The 13798-nt window shown below is 39.0% G+C and overlaps 1 protein-coding gene across 4 annotated transcripts in view; it reads right to left on the bottom strand.

Annotated features, from left to right (window-relative positions):
• The window catches only part of CAP2 (cyclase associated actin cytoskeleton regulatory protein 2), a 126854-nt gene extending 121203 nt beyond the window's left edge, over nucleotides 1-5651 (bottom strand). For 2 of the 4 annotated variants that reach the window (XM_011362855.1, XM_011362856.1), the window contains exon 1: nucleotides 5290-5316. The gene's annotated coding sequence lies outside the window, so the exon portion shown is untranslated. Of the gene's footprint in view, nucleotides 1-5289 lie in introns of all 4 variants that reach the window. The other 2 variants (XM_011362854.1, XM_011362857.1) reach the window with 2 other exon arrangements.
• Nucleotides 5652-13798: the final 8147 nt, after the last annotated feature.

Genomic DNA, 13798 nt, shown 5'->3' on the forward strand with positions numbered 1-13798 from the left:
ATCCTTTGAGACCTAATGTTCACAGCTTAACTGGCCTTCTGTTCTATCTTAGGTCAGATCCGTCACTGATATTCATCTTTGCTTCCCCAGCGATTCTCACTGTGCTGGGCATGTAACAGTCATTCAACATGGGGGAATGAATAAATAACCAATGGATTCCAGCCATTTCTGTGGATTTACACATGGACTGATGCAAAGTAATGAAGGTAATTTTCTCATGAAACTGAGTACAAGTATAGACACAAGACAACCAGTGTTTGTCTATGTACTGCAAGGTTTGTCTTTGGTGTTTCCAGTATCTAGCTTCTCCAGGGACCATCCTCCTCTTCAATAGTGCCATAACCACCTCATTTCTACTTTCCGTCTCCTAGAACCCTCCTGATCTTTAATATCCCTTCCTATCAAAACAAGAATGATTTAGATCGAACTTTTATATTGTAGAATGGCTTTTAAGTTCTGAGAAGCTGGGGGCTAACAGGAACCTCAAAGGTTATCTAATTCATCCATTCATCAGATAGGTGTGAAATTTTAAAAATTACAAACTAACTGCACCTTCTCTACTTGATTAAGTGGTTACTGTGAAACCAGGATTATTAGATGACTAAATAACTAAACGGGGCAGATGAAGACCCCACCTATAATAACTGAAAGTTCTTTTGGTTTTATACAATTTCTTATGTCTGTCCCTTTCTATACAGGGCTATATATTAATAGGGGAACAATCTTGTTACATACTTTCTCAATAAAAGAAGCTATGCTTTCTTTTAGTGGAAAAAGGGTCCACTAAACAGAAAAACAAAACGAGACGGAATTCCTCTGGAAATAAAAGCTTATGTAACAAAAAGACAAATACTGTATGATTCCACTTATACGAGGTACCTAGAATAAGCCAATTCATAGAGAAAGAAAGAATAGTGGTTGCCATGGGCTGGGAGGAGGGGATAATGGGGAGTTATTGTTTAATGGGTACAGAATTTCAGTTTTGGATGATGAAAAAGTTCTGGAGATGAATAGTGCCAATTACTGCACAACTTTGTGAATGTACTTAATTCCTCTGGATATAAAAGCTTATGTAACAGACAAATACTGTATGATTCCACTGTGCTGAATTGCACAATTTAAAATGATTAAAATGGTAAATTTTATGTTATGTATGTTTTACCACAGTAGGAAAAAAACTTTAAAAAATCCCTTATAATGCTCTGTTCTGACCTTAGAGTGCTTTCCCCCTTCCTCAGTAAAGTGGAAATATCCTGAATGAACTGCAAAAGCTCACAGCTTGAATCAGGGCAGACTTAGAAAGTGCCCAAGGCTAAAATGCCAAATTTACAAGTGACTCGTTACCAGGATAACCAAACCAATCATGTCAGAAATATTGGACTACCCAGCAGGATACCATACAAGAAAAATGTTAGTGAAGTTTAGTAACTATTATGTACCTTGCTTAACGTAATGTCCCTTTGATTTAAGTTAAATGATGCTGATAAGTGACTGGGTTAAGTGGGCCTGCTATGATTCAATTGTAAAGTTTTAGATTAGCGTTTTTCCATACTTGTTTAGGATATGAGAAAATAGATATTACAATTAGAATTTAAATAGGATGAGAAGTTAGGCTTTCAGTTCTAGTCACTTTTACTTGGTTTGAGGGAATGCATAAGCTGGGTATATGCCATTAATGTAAAAGCAGGAGAATCAACGTTGTTTTAAAATTATTTTGGAGGGGGTCATTAAAATACGTGGCACATTCACATTCATATGGTAGAACTCTTGCACATGTGTGCCAAGACACATGAAAATAAGTTTTGAAATCAGCATTCTTTTTAATAGCAAAACATGGGAACCAACCCAAATACATACCAGTAAAAGAATAGATAAATTGTGAAATATTTGCCAACAAATACTATATAGTTACATGTAACGATATGGATAATCCTCAAAAACTTAACGTTGAATTTTTTAAAAGTGAGACTATTATATATAGCTTATTTATAAATCAAAAATAAGCAAACCTAAACAACATATTGTTTAGGAATACACACATATGTCATAAAACTGTTTTACAATAAAACCAGGCAATGATTAACACAAAATTCAGGGTTGGAAGGAACATGGAGAATGGTATAAGAAAGAAGCACAAAGCAAGATCCAACAGTATAGGTAACAATCTAGTTCTTTTTATCTAGCCTTTTTATTTGCTTTAACAGCTTTATTGAGATATAACTCACATATGATATAATTAACCCAATTGACATGTACAATTCAATAACTTGTACACTAGTAACTACAGTCAAATTTAGAACATTTTCATTAGCTCAAGAATAAAACCTTGTACTCTTTAACTATCACCCCCCTCCTTTCCCTACCCCTAGCCCTAAGCAACCACTAATCGGCTTTCTGTCTCTATTTATTTCTCTGTTCCAGACGTTGTCATGTGAACAGAATCATACAATATGTGTTTTTTTGTGACTAGCTTCTTTTACTTCTAATAATGTTTTCATACACATTATAACATGTATGAGTACTTCATTCCTTTTTATGATCAAATAAATCCCATTGTATAGATATACCACATTTATTTATCAGTTCATCAGTTGATGAACATCTGGGTTGTTTCCATCTTTTAGCTATTATAGATGGTATTGGTATAAACATTTATATATAGGTTTTGGTGTGGACATATGCTTTTATTTCTCTTGGATATATACACTTAGAATGAAATTGCTTTATTATATGGTAATTCCATTTTTAACTTTTAAGGAACTGACAAACTGTTTTCTAAAGCAGTTGCACTCTTTGATATTCCTACCAGCAGTGTATAAGGCTCCAGTTCCTCCACCTCCTCACCAACACTTATGTGCCCTTTTGGATCTAGCCAACCTAGGGGATGTGAAGTGGTATCTCACTGTGGTTTTGATTTGCTTTTCTCTGGTGAATAACGTATTGAGCATCCTTTCACATGCTTATTGGCCATTTCTTTGGAGAAATGTCCAGATCCTTTGACTATTTTTATATTGGGTTATCTTTTTTTTTTTTAATTGAGTTCTAAGAGCTCTTTATATATATTGGACACAAGTCAGATATATGATTTTTAAATACTTTCTTCCATTTTGTGGGTTATTTTTTCACAATTATCTGGTTTTTAAGCCCTAGTTTTAAAGCTGTGTGATGGGGTCACAGGTGGTCATTTGAATATAATGTTTAGAGTTTAGATAAACTTAGAATGTTATTTTTATGTATAAAATATTACATACTTAATGAATGTTTTAAAACCCTCATGCATAAAGACATCTGTTAGATAATACTCAAGACAAAACAAAATACTATAATGCCCAAAATAAGTTGATGCTACTCTTCAAGGCATTTAACTTAACTCCCAGATATGACTTAGGGACTAGGAGAATCAGTCCATTAATACTTTTAAAATGTTCCTCTCCAAACTCTGTCACATGGTAGGTGCCAGCAGCAAACTACTACCAACAGGACACTCCCACTCTTTTCTTGTTTTTATGTCTCCTGTTTTCTCAACCTAAGAATGATTTTTACATTTTTAAAAGCTTGGGGGAAAAAAGAAGAAAATGTTGCTGCTGGTAAAAGTTATATGAACTTCAAATTTCCGTGTCCATAAATCAAGTGAAATAGAGCCACACCATTCCTTTATATATTGCCTATGGCTGCTTTCAAGCTACAATGGCACAGCTGAGTAGAGTTACTAAACAGATCAGATGGCCAGCAAGGCCTACATATTTACCATCTAGCCCTTTTCTCAAAGAGTTTGCCAAAGCCTATACTATAGTTACAAAATTGACTCTTTACTTCAACAATGAGCATCAAAATCCTATTTTCTACTAGTCAAGACCAACTTGATAGTTACTTTCATGATTTCTCATAGTCAATTTCTTTTTTTCCTCTTTATCTTTAATAAATATTTATATGACACCTTGATTCTAACTTTATGAAGAATTTTTAGATTTAGGGATTCATGAAGTAGTCTTTTCTTGCAAATTATGCAATTTCGAAAAGTCATGATACAGCCACTCTCAAGCTATTGAATTATTTCAATAAATTGTCTGCTCATTACGCGCTGTGAATCAAATACCGTTTGGTGTTGTAAGAACTAACGAAACCCCCAATTTTGTCTTCAAGAGGCTTACAGTCTAATTAGACACTAGTAACTACAAAAATTTCCTCAAAGATCACTCCCCAGTTGTAATCTTACATTAAGTGGGCTTGGGTACTTTACCCCAGAATGTTAAGGCATGTTGTTTAAATTAAAAGAAATCTTTATTTGCAGTAAAGAAATAGCGCTTTGCAAAAGATTCTGGTCAACGAAGGTGCGAAAGTCCCATAGCTTCTGCTTTCTCATGACTATATAAGTAAAGGTTCTTAATCTTTTTACTAAGTGTTCATCTCTGCTTTGGCCATTTGGACCCTATCCTAGTTCAATATCTTAAATGCTGTCACGGATATTTACTCATTATAAAGAATGCATCAGTTTAATTATTGCTAAAACTTGCAGCCTATTTGTGACGCCAGACACCACTCTGACGAGAAAGAAAGACCATCTGCATATATGATTATTAACCCTAAAAGTGATAACTCGGTTACTGCCACGAACAACCCTCTACCCAAAGCAGTCAGAGACTCAGCTGTGAGGAGCCCTTTTCCAAGCTGTCCTTCAATGCCTCAGTTGCCTTTGCATTTTTTTTTTTTTTTTTTTTTTACAGTGACACATTGCCTCAAGTCAGGTTCTGCAGAGAAGACAGGGCTGTTTTTTCCCCCAGCACTTTCTGACCGAGGTGGCTGTGATCAGAACCAGTCCAGTAACAGTTCCCTATCTCCACACACACGCACCCCCATGAGGCTCAGAGCCGTGCGGGCGAGCACCACAAAGTTAGAAGAGCCTGGAGCGCGAGGCCGCCACCAGCTCAGCCGCAAACCTGCTCTCAGCCCGCACCCGCCTAGTAAGCGGCCCCGGGCGCCCAGAACCGGGGCCGGCGGCGGGGGCAGGGCGCGCAGTTGCGCTGACCCAGATGGGGAGGCCGCCCCCGCCCGCGCCCCCGCGCCCAGGCAGCGGGCCTCGGCCCGAGTCCGCGTCCCCGCCCCAGGTCCCCGGCGTCCAGTTTCTGCAGGCGCCCGCACCGTCTTTTCTTCCTCCGGCGCCCCCGCCGCGTCCCGGCCCCTCTGCACCCCACCTATTCGATGCAACTTCCGAGCGCCAGCCACGGGCGTCCCCCTCACCTGCACCCCCAGCCCTCCTCTCCCTTGCCCGGCCCAGCCGCTCAGGATTACCTGCTTGAGTGTCCTGGGGTCTTGTCTTCGGCAGTGCAAATCCGTGCTCGGCCACTCGCACCCTCCTCCAGCTTGCCCTCCTCCTCTCCTCCTCCTCCCCCTTGAAAGAGAGTCGGTGTCAGTCACGCTGCTCCTGGGGAGAGTCGCCGGCGGCTTCCGGGAGCTCCAAATACAGACAGGCCGAGGGGGAGAGAGAGTGAAGGAGAGCAAAGCTACGCGTGTGGGGAGTGGAAATAAAGGGAGCAGAGAGGAGAGGGGGATGGAGGAAAGGAGGGGCAGATGGGCCGTGGGAGAAAAGAGAGGGAGATGGGGAAGGAGAGAAAGGGAGAGAGAACCAGCCAAGAGCCAGTCTATGAAAGAAATGAAGTCACCGCATCAGGCAGCATCGCAAAGCCTGGAAAGATCCAGGAAGCTGCTGGCTGAAGGGGTCACAGATAGGTTGGACCTCAAAGACTTGTGCAAAGAAATGATGGGTCCTTAGGAAGCAAGAGGCAGGCCTGTATGTCCCCCAACCCCAGTACATGGATAAAGGCTCTGGCAGGAGAGAGAACTTTAGCTAGGCATCAAGTTCAGATGCACTCATATCTTCAAACAACATTTTTAAATGTATATTTTTAAAATGACTATTTTAAAACATATGTACCCCAAACCAATTTATTTTTTAAGTTTGTAAATTTGTGGTCTTTTCCTCATTATATATTGGTTATAATTACAAAATTGGAGGCTTTTTAGATTTTTGTTCAAACGGTTAGAAGAAAACATTGATTTTCAATTTTCATCAGTTTATTTCAATTTTCAAAAGTGAACTTGAAGTTCTTCATTGAATGAATGCCAGAAAAATAATTACAGATAATAGAGAAAAAGGTGGGATGTATTCGATCCTTTTTAATGCAAAAATTCCAAATGAACACAAGGATGACTGTCTAAAAAGCCAATATCTCATATCGACTTTAAAATTGCATTTAACTTGGTTCTGTGCATTTACAAGGTTTATCCTGACCATATAAGTCACAATTTAAATAAAGGTCATTCCTATTACACATTGCTCTTGGCTAATAGTCGGCTGAAGAGTGGCTCTTTGCTTCCCTTTGGCTGAAAAGAAGGGAAACTAAATGACAAACTTGAGAATTGAATGCACATACTGCATATATCCAAAACCAGTGCTGTATCTATCATGCATATGCCTTGTATTTGATAGATATTCAACACATTTATACTGAAGGATGAATGAATGAATGAATGAATGAAGTATATATGTATTTAGAACATGTATGTTCCAGGAATGCAAAAAATAATGTATCCATAAGGACCAATTTGTGTAGGTTCACGGGAAACATCCAGGCATCTAGTCTAATATGACTTTTTTTCCCTAAGTATTAACTTCAACAAATAGAGCATTTTCTTTAGCTAAGTATATTTTGCATTGGAGTATAAAGTATTATGGAGTAGAAAGATGAGTAAGGTACAAATTGTGCCCTTACATTTATAATATAGTAGGAAGATAGAGAGTACAAACATAACCACAGTGTAAGGAAGACTGAAAAAAATATCCTAAGAGAAGTATGAACAAAGTTCTGTGGACGTGAAGAAGAGAGGGAAGCTGTTTGTAGTACAGGGGATCAGCCTCCTGGTGGAAGTAAGAGTTGAGCCTTCAAGCAGAAAAAAAAATAATGAGTGGACCGTGGGGGAAGGACACACAAGATGAAAAAGCAGCGGGGACGAAAGTGGAGCGGTGATAAAGGATGGGACATGTAAGAAGGACAGTCAGTGAGCTTAGCTAGGATGAAAAGTTGTGGGAGTCAGATCTGGGAAGGAAAGCTAGATCCCAGCTGGTGGAGGCCATCATCTTAGCCTGAGATATTAGGCAGGCACTGGGGGACTATAGACAGTTTGGGAGCAGAATCAGGATAACAGTGGCTAATTTGATGTTGCTATCTAGGATTAGAAAGAGGTGAGTCAAGGAAATCCTCTAAATCTTTCAGTCCAACCCAAAATTGTCCTTCTCCTTAGCAAATGATCTCGTTATGTGCTGTACTAAGAGATCTGCTGATGCCATGTTAACTTCTACACCTCTTCCTCACCAAAGACAGCAATATTTTTGTTTTATTCCACCTTGGGCTCCTACTCTTGCATCTAAGCCTCCTCCTCTCCATTGTTTTGTCCCCCTGGATTACAGTACAGTTGCCACCAGCCAGGGCTGTATCAAGAGCTGATGATAGAGTAAACACATGGGGAAGGGGGGCTTATCATTAGAATGGTTTTAATGTTCTTCGGCCTTTCTTTATGCGCCATAAAACCGTTAAACTAACTATTGTATATGAAAGGGATTTGCTAGACCCTTGACAAAGAGTAGGTGACTAGATCCTCAAAATTCATAGTCTGTAAAGCCTCTACAAGTATCAAATGGAGTCCAGGTTTCCATGATCCCCACGCAGAATCTGCTCCTGGGGTCCAAATGTACCTGCGTATCAGTCTGACATGCAGGAGGCTAACCAGCTCTGCGCTGACTTGGTGAAAAGTTCTCCCCACAAGGGGTATACTGGATGGAAACCAATGAATCCAAATAGACGCTCTTTCTGGAACAGTGTTTCGGCTGGTACACGAAAAGAGAATGGGTTTCTGGATTCCAAATTGTTCCCTAAATGAATGTTGGGCCCCAGGTCTCTGTGAAGCCTGCTCCACCCACATGGCTGCTTCATCCTCTGTGAAGCCAAATCAGATTATTACCCCTGTGCTTTCTCACCTTAGCCCCCTTTTCCCTATCGATATGGTCTTTCACTGGCAAATGGAAAACCCGTGACCACAATGCTCTTTTGGGGAGATTTTCCTGGCCTGTGACGAGGAAAGGATAATGATGACGTATGTGCCTCCACAAATGCATCTTCTCAGGAGTCAGAAGTTCTAAAGGCCATGTTCCCAGTGTGCCACGGAAGTTTATATTTTATTATAATGACTTCCAAGTGGAAAATTACCAACGGTAATTTTACTAGCAGTTGATTCCCACATCGTGGTGCTGAAAATGCAGCACTCTCAGCAAACAGAGTCTGATAACCATAGCTAAGATTTATCGAGCACTTGCCACATGCCAAGCTCTGTTCTAAGCATTTTATACGTTAACTCGCCAGCTTTATGAGGTGAGTGCTGTTCTTATGTGCACTTTATAAATGAAGAAATGGCAAATAGAGGTTTAGCAATTTGCCCAAGATCACAAAGCAGCATCGGTAGTGGAATTTTGGATCCAAGCAGTCTGGCTTGAATTTGTGCACTTAATTACTACACTTTGTAGGAACAACAACAACAACAAAACCCCAAATAGGAACGAATAGAAAACTACTAGTTAATATCAGAAACACTTACTATAAGACTAGATACCTGAACAGTTGTGATGGGATAGATGTCTATGCATTACCAAGAATACTTAGAAATAAAACTGATATCCTGCTTCCATTGAGCTGATATGGATAAACCTGACTAAAGAAAGTGGTAGAACTTTATAGTACCTCAGAGTGAGCTGTGCAGAGAAGGGGGAAGGTTTATGGGATATAGAAAAATTAAGTTATGTTAGTTATGTGTGCCCCATCTCTGCAATACAAACTCCCTTGGCAGGGGTAATACCTAGCCATGATTGCTTTGGGTGAAGTGATTCTTTATGCTCTTTCTTCTCTAACAGGGAACCAGGGTAGCTCAGCTCTTGCATCCTGACTTTCCTTCTCGCCATAGCAACATTGGAACCTTGTGCCTGGGACGTCAAAGACCTTGAAAACAAACTTGAAATATTTCAAACTTTTGCCATTTGAAGTCCTTAGTGAGGACTTCTAGCTCGTTTACTTCCATACATTCTGACCCAAAGTCTATGAGAGGAAACTCTTTGATGGTATACCCTGTGGTCTGATTTTCCCTAATATGTTATACTGAGCTTTCATTTGAACAAACAGCAACAAGTATGGCAGAGCTGGCGGCATCACATCACCTCTGCAACATCACCTCCACTGCCCACCTTCCCCTTCCCACTTCCTACACTCCTTGTTCTTCGTTACATAGTTTTAGAACATGGAAACAAATTGGAGTTAGCAGCACACAGCCTTCTTTTATCCTACGTGAAAGTCCTTAGTCATTATTATTTTTTTTTCCCCTCTTTAATTCCCCACCACTACCACTTCCACTCCTGACCTATGGATGTTGCCGTTTCCCCTTAAGAACTGGATCTCTGAAGGCTGGGCATCTCCTCCCACACACTTGTGGCGTGCACCCAGGGCCTGGCCCATGGCTCCACCTGGAGCGCAAACCGAGGACCTTCTGCGTGTAAAATAGATGTGCTAACCACTACACTATGGAGCCACCCCCTTAGTCATTATTCTGACGGCTCTGTCAACCTATAAATGATGTGGGGAAAAGGAATGGATGAGAGTGGAAGTTGAGTAGATGAACTATAAATAGAATAAAGAGAGGTGAACAACACCAGTTTCCCAGCAATGTAGATACTAAAAATGACATTTTATTTGTTCAGTGAACAGAGATTTTTAACCTAGGATCTATAAACAGACGTTAGGAATCTGGGAGCTTCATGAATTGTTTATAATGTTTTAGGTTTTGAACATTTATCAGAAAAGATGGTCTACAGCTTTTATCATATTTTCTTGGAGTCATCTATATCTAAAAATTGATCAAGATATCAATAATTTACAAAAGTGCAAAACAGAGAAAAGGATTTCCTTCCTGCCTTTTCTTTCCGAGTCCCCCACAAAGCCAGCATCTCAGCCTCACGTGATCACAGGTTCTGGTTCCCCAGAGCAGAGGCGTGAACAGCCTTGCTCAGCAGAATCATCCAGGCAGATCATGTTTGGTATGTTTAACCTGATATTCTCCGGGGAATATCTTCTTTTTTAAAAGGACGTCTTGTGATGGCTGTACCTTAACTCACAGGGAAAACTCTATAGTCCCAGGCACTGAGGTAGACACGGGTCAGGTTCAGAGGCATTTGAGAAGATGAAGGGGGCTGGACATCACTCAAACCACAGGGCATGTCTCTAATAATCCACTTTGTGGATAAGATTGTCCCTGCATGAAAATTTTATGTAACTAGAAATAGATAAGACCGCTGGCCTTAAACCTAAGGATTCTTTTTATATTCCACTGACTTGTTGGAGCTATACCTAGATACTCCAGTCCACTCTTCCTCCATTGAATATCTTTGAATTTTATAGTTTCATTAAATTGGAAATAAATTACGTAAAATTTTTTTTGTTTTGTTTTTTCTTTTCCAAGGCTCCCCTATCTATATTTAGGTTCCTGAAAGTAGGACCATACATATCTCAAATTTATTTTATATCATTATCCAATACTAAGGCAAGGGCTGCCCAGAGTTTCTTCTTCTTGGCATATGTTGACAAATTGCCTCTATTCACCCCTTAGTTAGGTGCCCTTGTGCCAGGGACACAGCTGTATGCAGTGGCCCTAACCAAGGACAGTGCATGATGTGCAGTGAGTGGCCAGTAAACAGTTTTGTTGGTTTGCTAACTGATGTAAAGTCAGAGCTTAGAGAAATAGACAAGTTAGTCCAAAATAGTATGGGAAATAAAACTATAAACAAGACTTTAATATTTTTTTAAATTACATTTATTGGGGAGAAATAAGATAATGGCTTTAAAAACAACCGATAAGAGAATTATTATTTTCTAATAAAAGTAAAGCCAGATTCAAAAGTTTAGAGACAGCCTAAGGGAGAGAGATTCTCTCAGAAAATTTAAGAAACTTAGAGGTCAGTTTGAATTCAGAGTGGGTATAGAAAAATATGCCAATCTGGTATTCATCTCTTTTATTCTGAGTTTAAAAAGGGGTTGAGAAGTTGAAATTGCCTGAAGCAAATGGTTAGTCAAGGGTTTAATAGTAAGAAGGCAAACAAATATTTTTTATTTTAATGTAGTATCTTAAAATAATGAAAATATAGAACAGATAAGAAAAATTGTATATTCTTAACAGAACATGTTAATATTTGTATATTTTTTGTGTGATTCTTCTATGTGATGTATTTTGTAGTTATAAGTTAAAAAGTGAAACCATAACATATAGCTAAAATAGAGAATTAAATTTCATTTTTAAAATAAAATTATGTTTATTAAGTGGAATACTCGTGCTTTCTCATTTAATCATAGCAGAAATAAAGGTTTATACTATTGCTATAAGATAGACAGCCAATGGTGATGAAGAAAGAAAAACTGAGGGATTTGGAGAAGTCTACCTAGAATTTAGCTAAAATTAGCAACTCCCTTTTAAGTGGAAGTGGCAGAAATGCTAAAATATCCATCCATCTGGAACATAGAAGGCTCTCAATAGGTATTGGTTGAACTGAATATTTTGATACATAATACTTAGGAAACAATCTGGGAAAATATTCATTGTCTAAAAGAAACTTTCATTTTTCAAAGTAATTTTAAACAATAAATATAATAATTAGTGATCTATTATGAATTTAATATTGTATATATATGTATTTGTACTTTATATGGATTAAATACAGAATATGCTTAATACATATAAAATAAAGAGTGGCTGATTTGCAATTTCATACAATCTCTAAGACAGCAAGTAGAAAAATTTCAAAATAATAATTCTCTCCAATCGGATACAGTCCTAGTCAAGGCACCCGAAAACTTATTGCAGTGAACAACTCTAGATATCCAACTTTCTGTATGTTTTAGTTCAACAGTCATCAACAAAAACAGAAGGATTAACTTTAAATAATTTTTCTGGACAAATCTCATAATTGGAAGATAGCATTCTACTGAGTTTTATGGATTCCTCAGTTTTTTTGGGTGGGGGCGGACAATGCAATCCAGATGAAGTATTTTGTAATGATCCTTAAAAAAAAAGACAATAAAGCTGTTTTTTTTAAAAAAAATTATTTTTATTATTAGGTTTTAATATCCAGTACATTGGTTAGACAATAAGGCTGTTTTTAAAACTTGATCTTTCTTTCTGACATCTCAAGAGCTTTATTGATATGAACTAGTTGTTTCTCATCAAATGAAAGAGATAGAATCATGAGTTATTTAGGTGTCTTGTCCTCATGAAGGGATGATCTATGAGCCATCTTACCCAATTCTGGTCAGAGCAGTGAGCATTTGTCTCCTTCTCTCCCCCACACTTCCCATCCTAGATTATCTCCATCATCTTGTGACTAAAGGAGAAAATAACTCCACAGCTGTCAGTGGCTTTTTCAGCTGCCAGCAACAGAACGTGATCATACAGAGGGAAATCACTGAATTCAGAAAAGAGAATCAACATGCACACTTTTTATTACACCATTCAGGTTTCTGCTGGTAGTAGTGTGTGGGGTACCTTTGTCTGCACCCACCAGAGCCCCCTGAAGACTATCTGAAGCTATAGTAAAGTCTTGGCTTTTGCTCTTGTTGTTCTTTTAGCTTCTGCATTACTATTCTTTTAAATAAGATCTCATGTGGGACTAGACCATTAGCAGCTGGATTCCATATGATACAGAGAGCGTACCTTGTTCACTTAATGCCATTTCAGAAATATTCTGGGTCCTGTTGAATCCGTTAATAGTGGACTGGTGGTGGGAGGAAGGGAGCAGCTCTGACTGAGGAGCTGGGGTCTTGCTCAGCATTGGCTCTTTTTCCATGATTCTACTTTTGAGAGATCAATAAGGGCTGAAGGCTGGAGAAGCTGGAGGCACAGTGACTGAGAGGAGAAGGGAGAGGATACCCATGGATCCATTGGGTAGTGCATGGTGAATGGGAGCCTTGAAGGGGCAGCAGCAGTAAAGGTATGGGGCACTGTGCAAGCCAGAGAAGACAGAGCTGGAGATAGGGCTTCGGTGCCAGGGCTGATGAGATGCGTGGCTGGCAGGGGTGCATGTCACTGTGGGGCTGGGGGATAGGACCAGGGCCTGGCTGGAATAAAACTTTCAAGACATGGTCCATGAGCATGTAGCAGGTGTCAGTGGAAGTAGTCCTGAATCTAAATTAAAAGAGCCTAGAGAGGCTACATTTTTGATTTCATGTTTTAAGAATAATAAAAACATTAATGAGTGAAAATCTGCATTTCTGAAATTTAGTAAGTACCTAAGTATGCTTTTGTGGATTTTCCTAGTCATGATGAAATAAAAGTGGATGAAGTAAAATCAATGTAACCTCTGCAATTGCCTATGGAGATAGGGCTGTCAATAGGAAGGGGGAGAATTCTACAGCACAGAATGGAGTACAGATTCTGACATGAAGGAAGAGGAGAGAAAGAGGAAGAGGAAGAGTAATAAAAATAATATCAGGGACTTAAATCTCAGTTGGTTTGGGGGAAAAATGTGATTAATTTCTTACCTCTCACAGATATCGCAATGAAAATTCATTCTTCATTCAACAAAACTTGATCTTCAGACAAATCTTGGATGATTTACTACAACCTCATAAAAAGTGTCAGAGACCTGTAAGATAAGACCCAGCTGCCCGCATTTTTAAAAAGGCAACTACATAAAAGTCAGAATAACTGTGTGGTG

This window comes from Pteropus vampyrus, unplaced genomic scaffold (genome assembly GCF_000151845.1).
Source record: "Pteropus vampyrus isolate Shadow unplaced genomic scaffold, Pvam_2.0 Scaffold80, whole genome shotgun sequence".
In the NCBI taxonomy this organism is placed as follows: domain Eukaryota; kingdom Metazoa; phylum Chordata; class Mammalia; order Chiroptera; family Pteropodidae; genus Pteropus; species Pteropus vampyrus.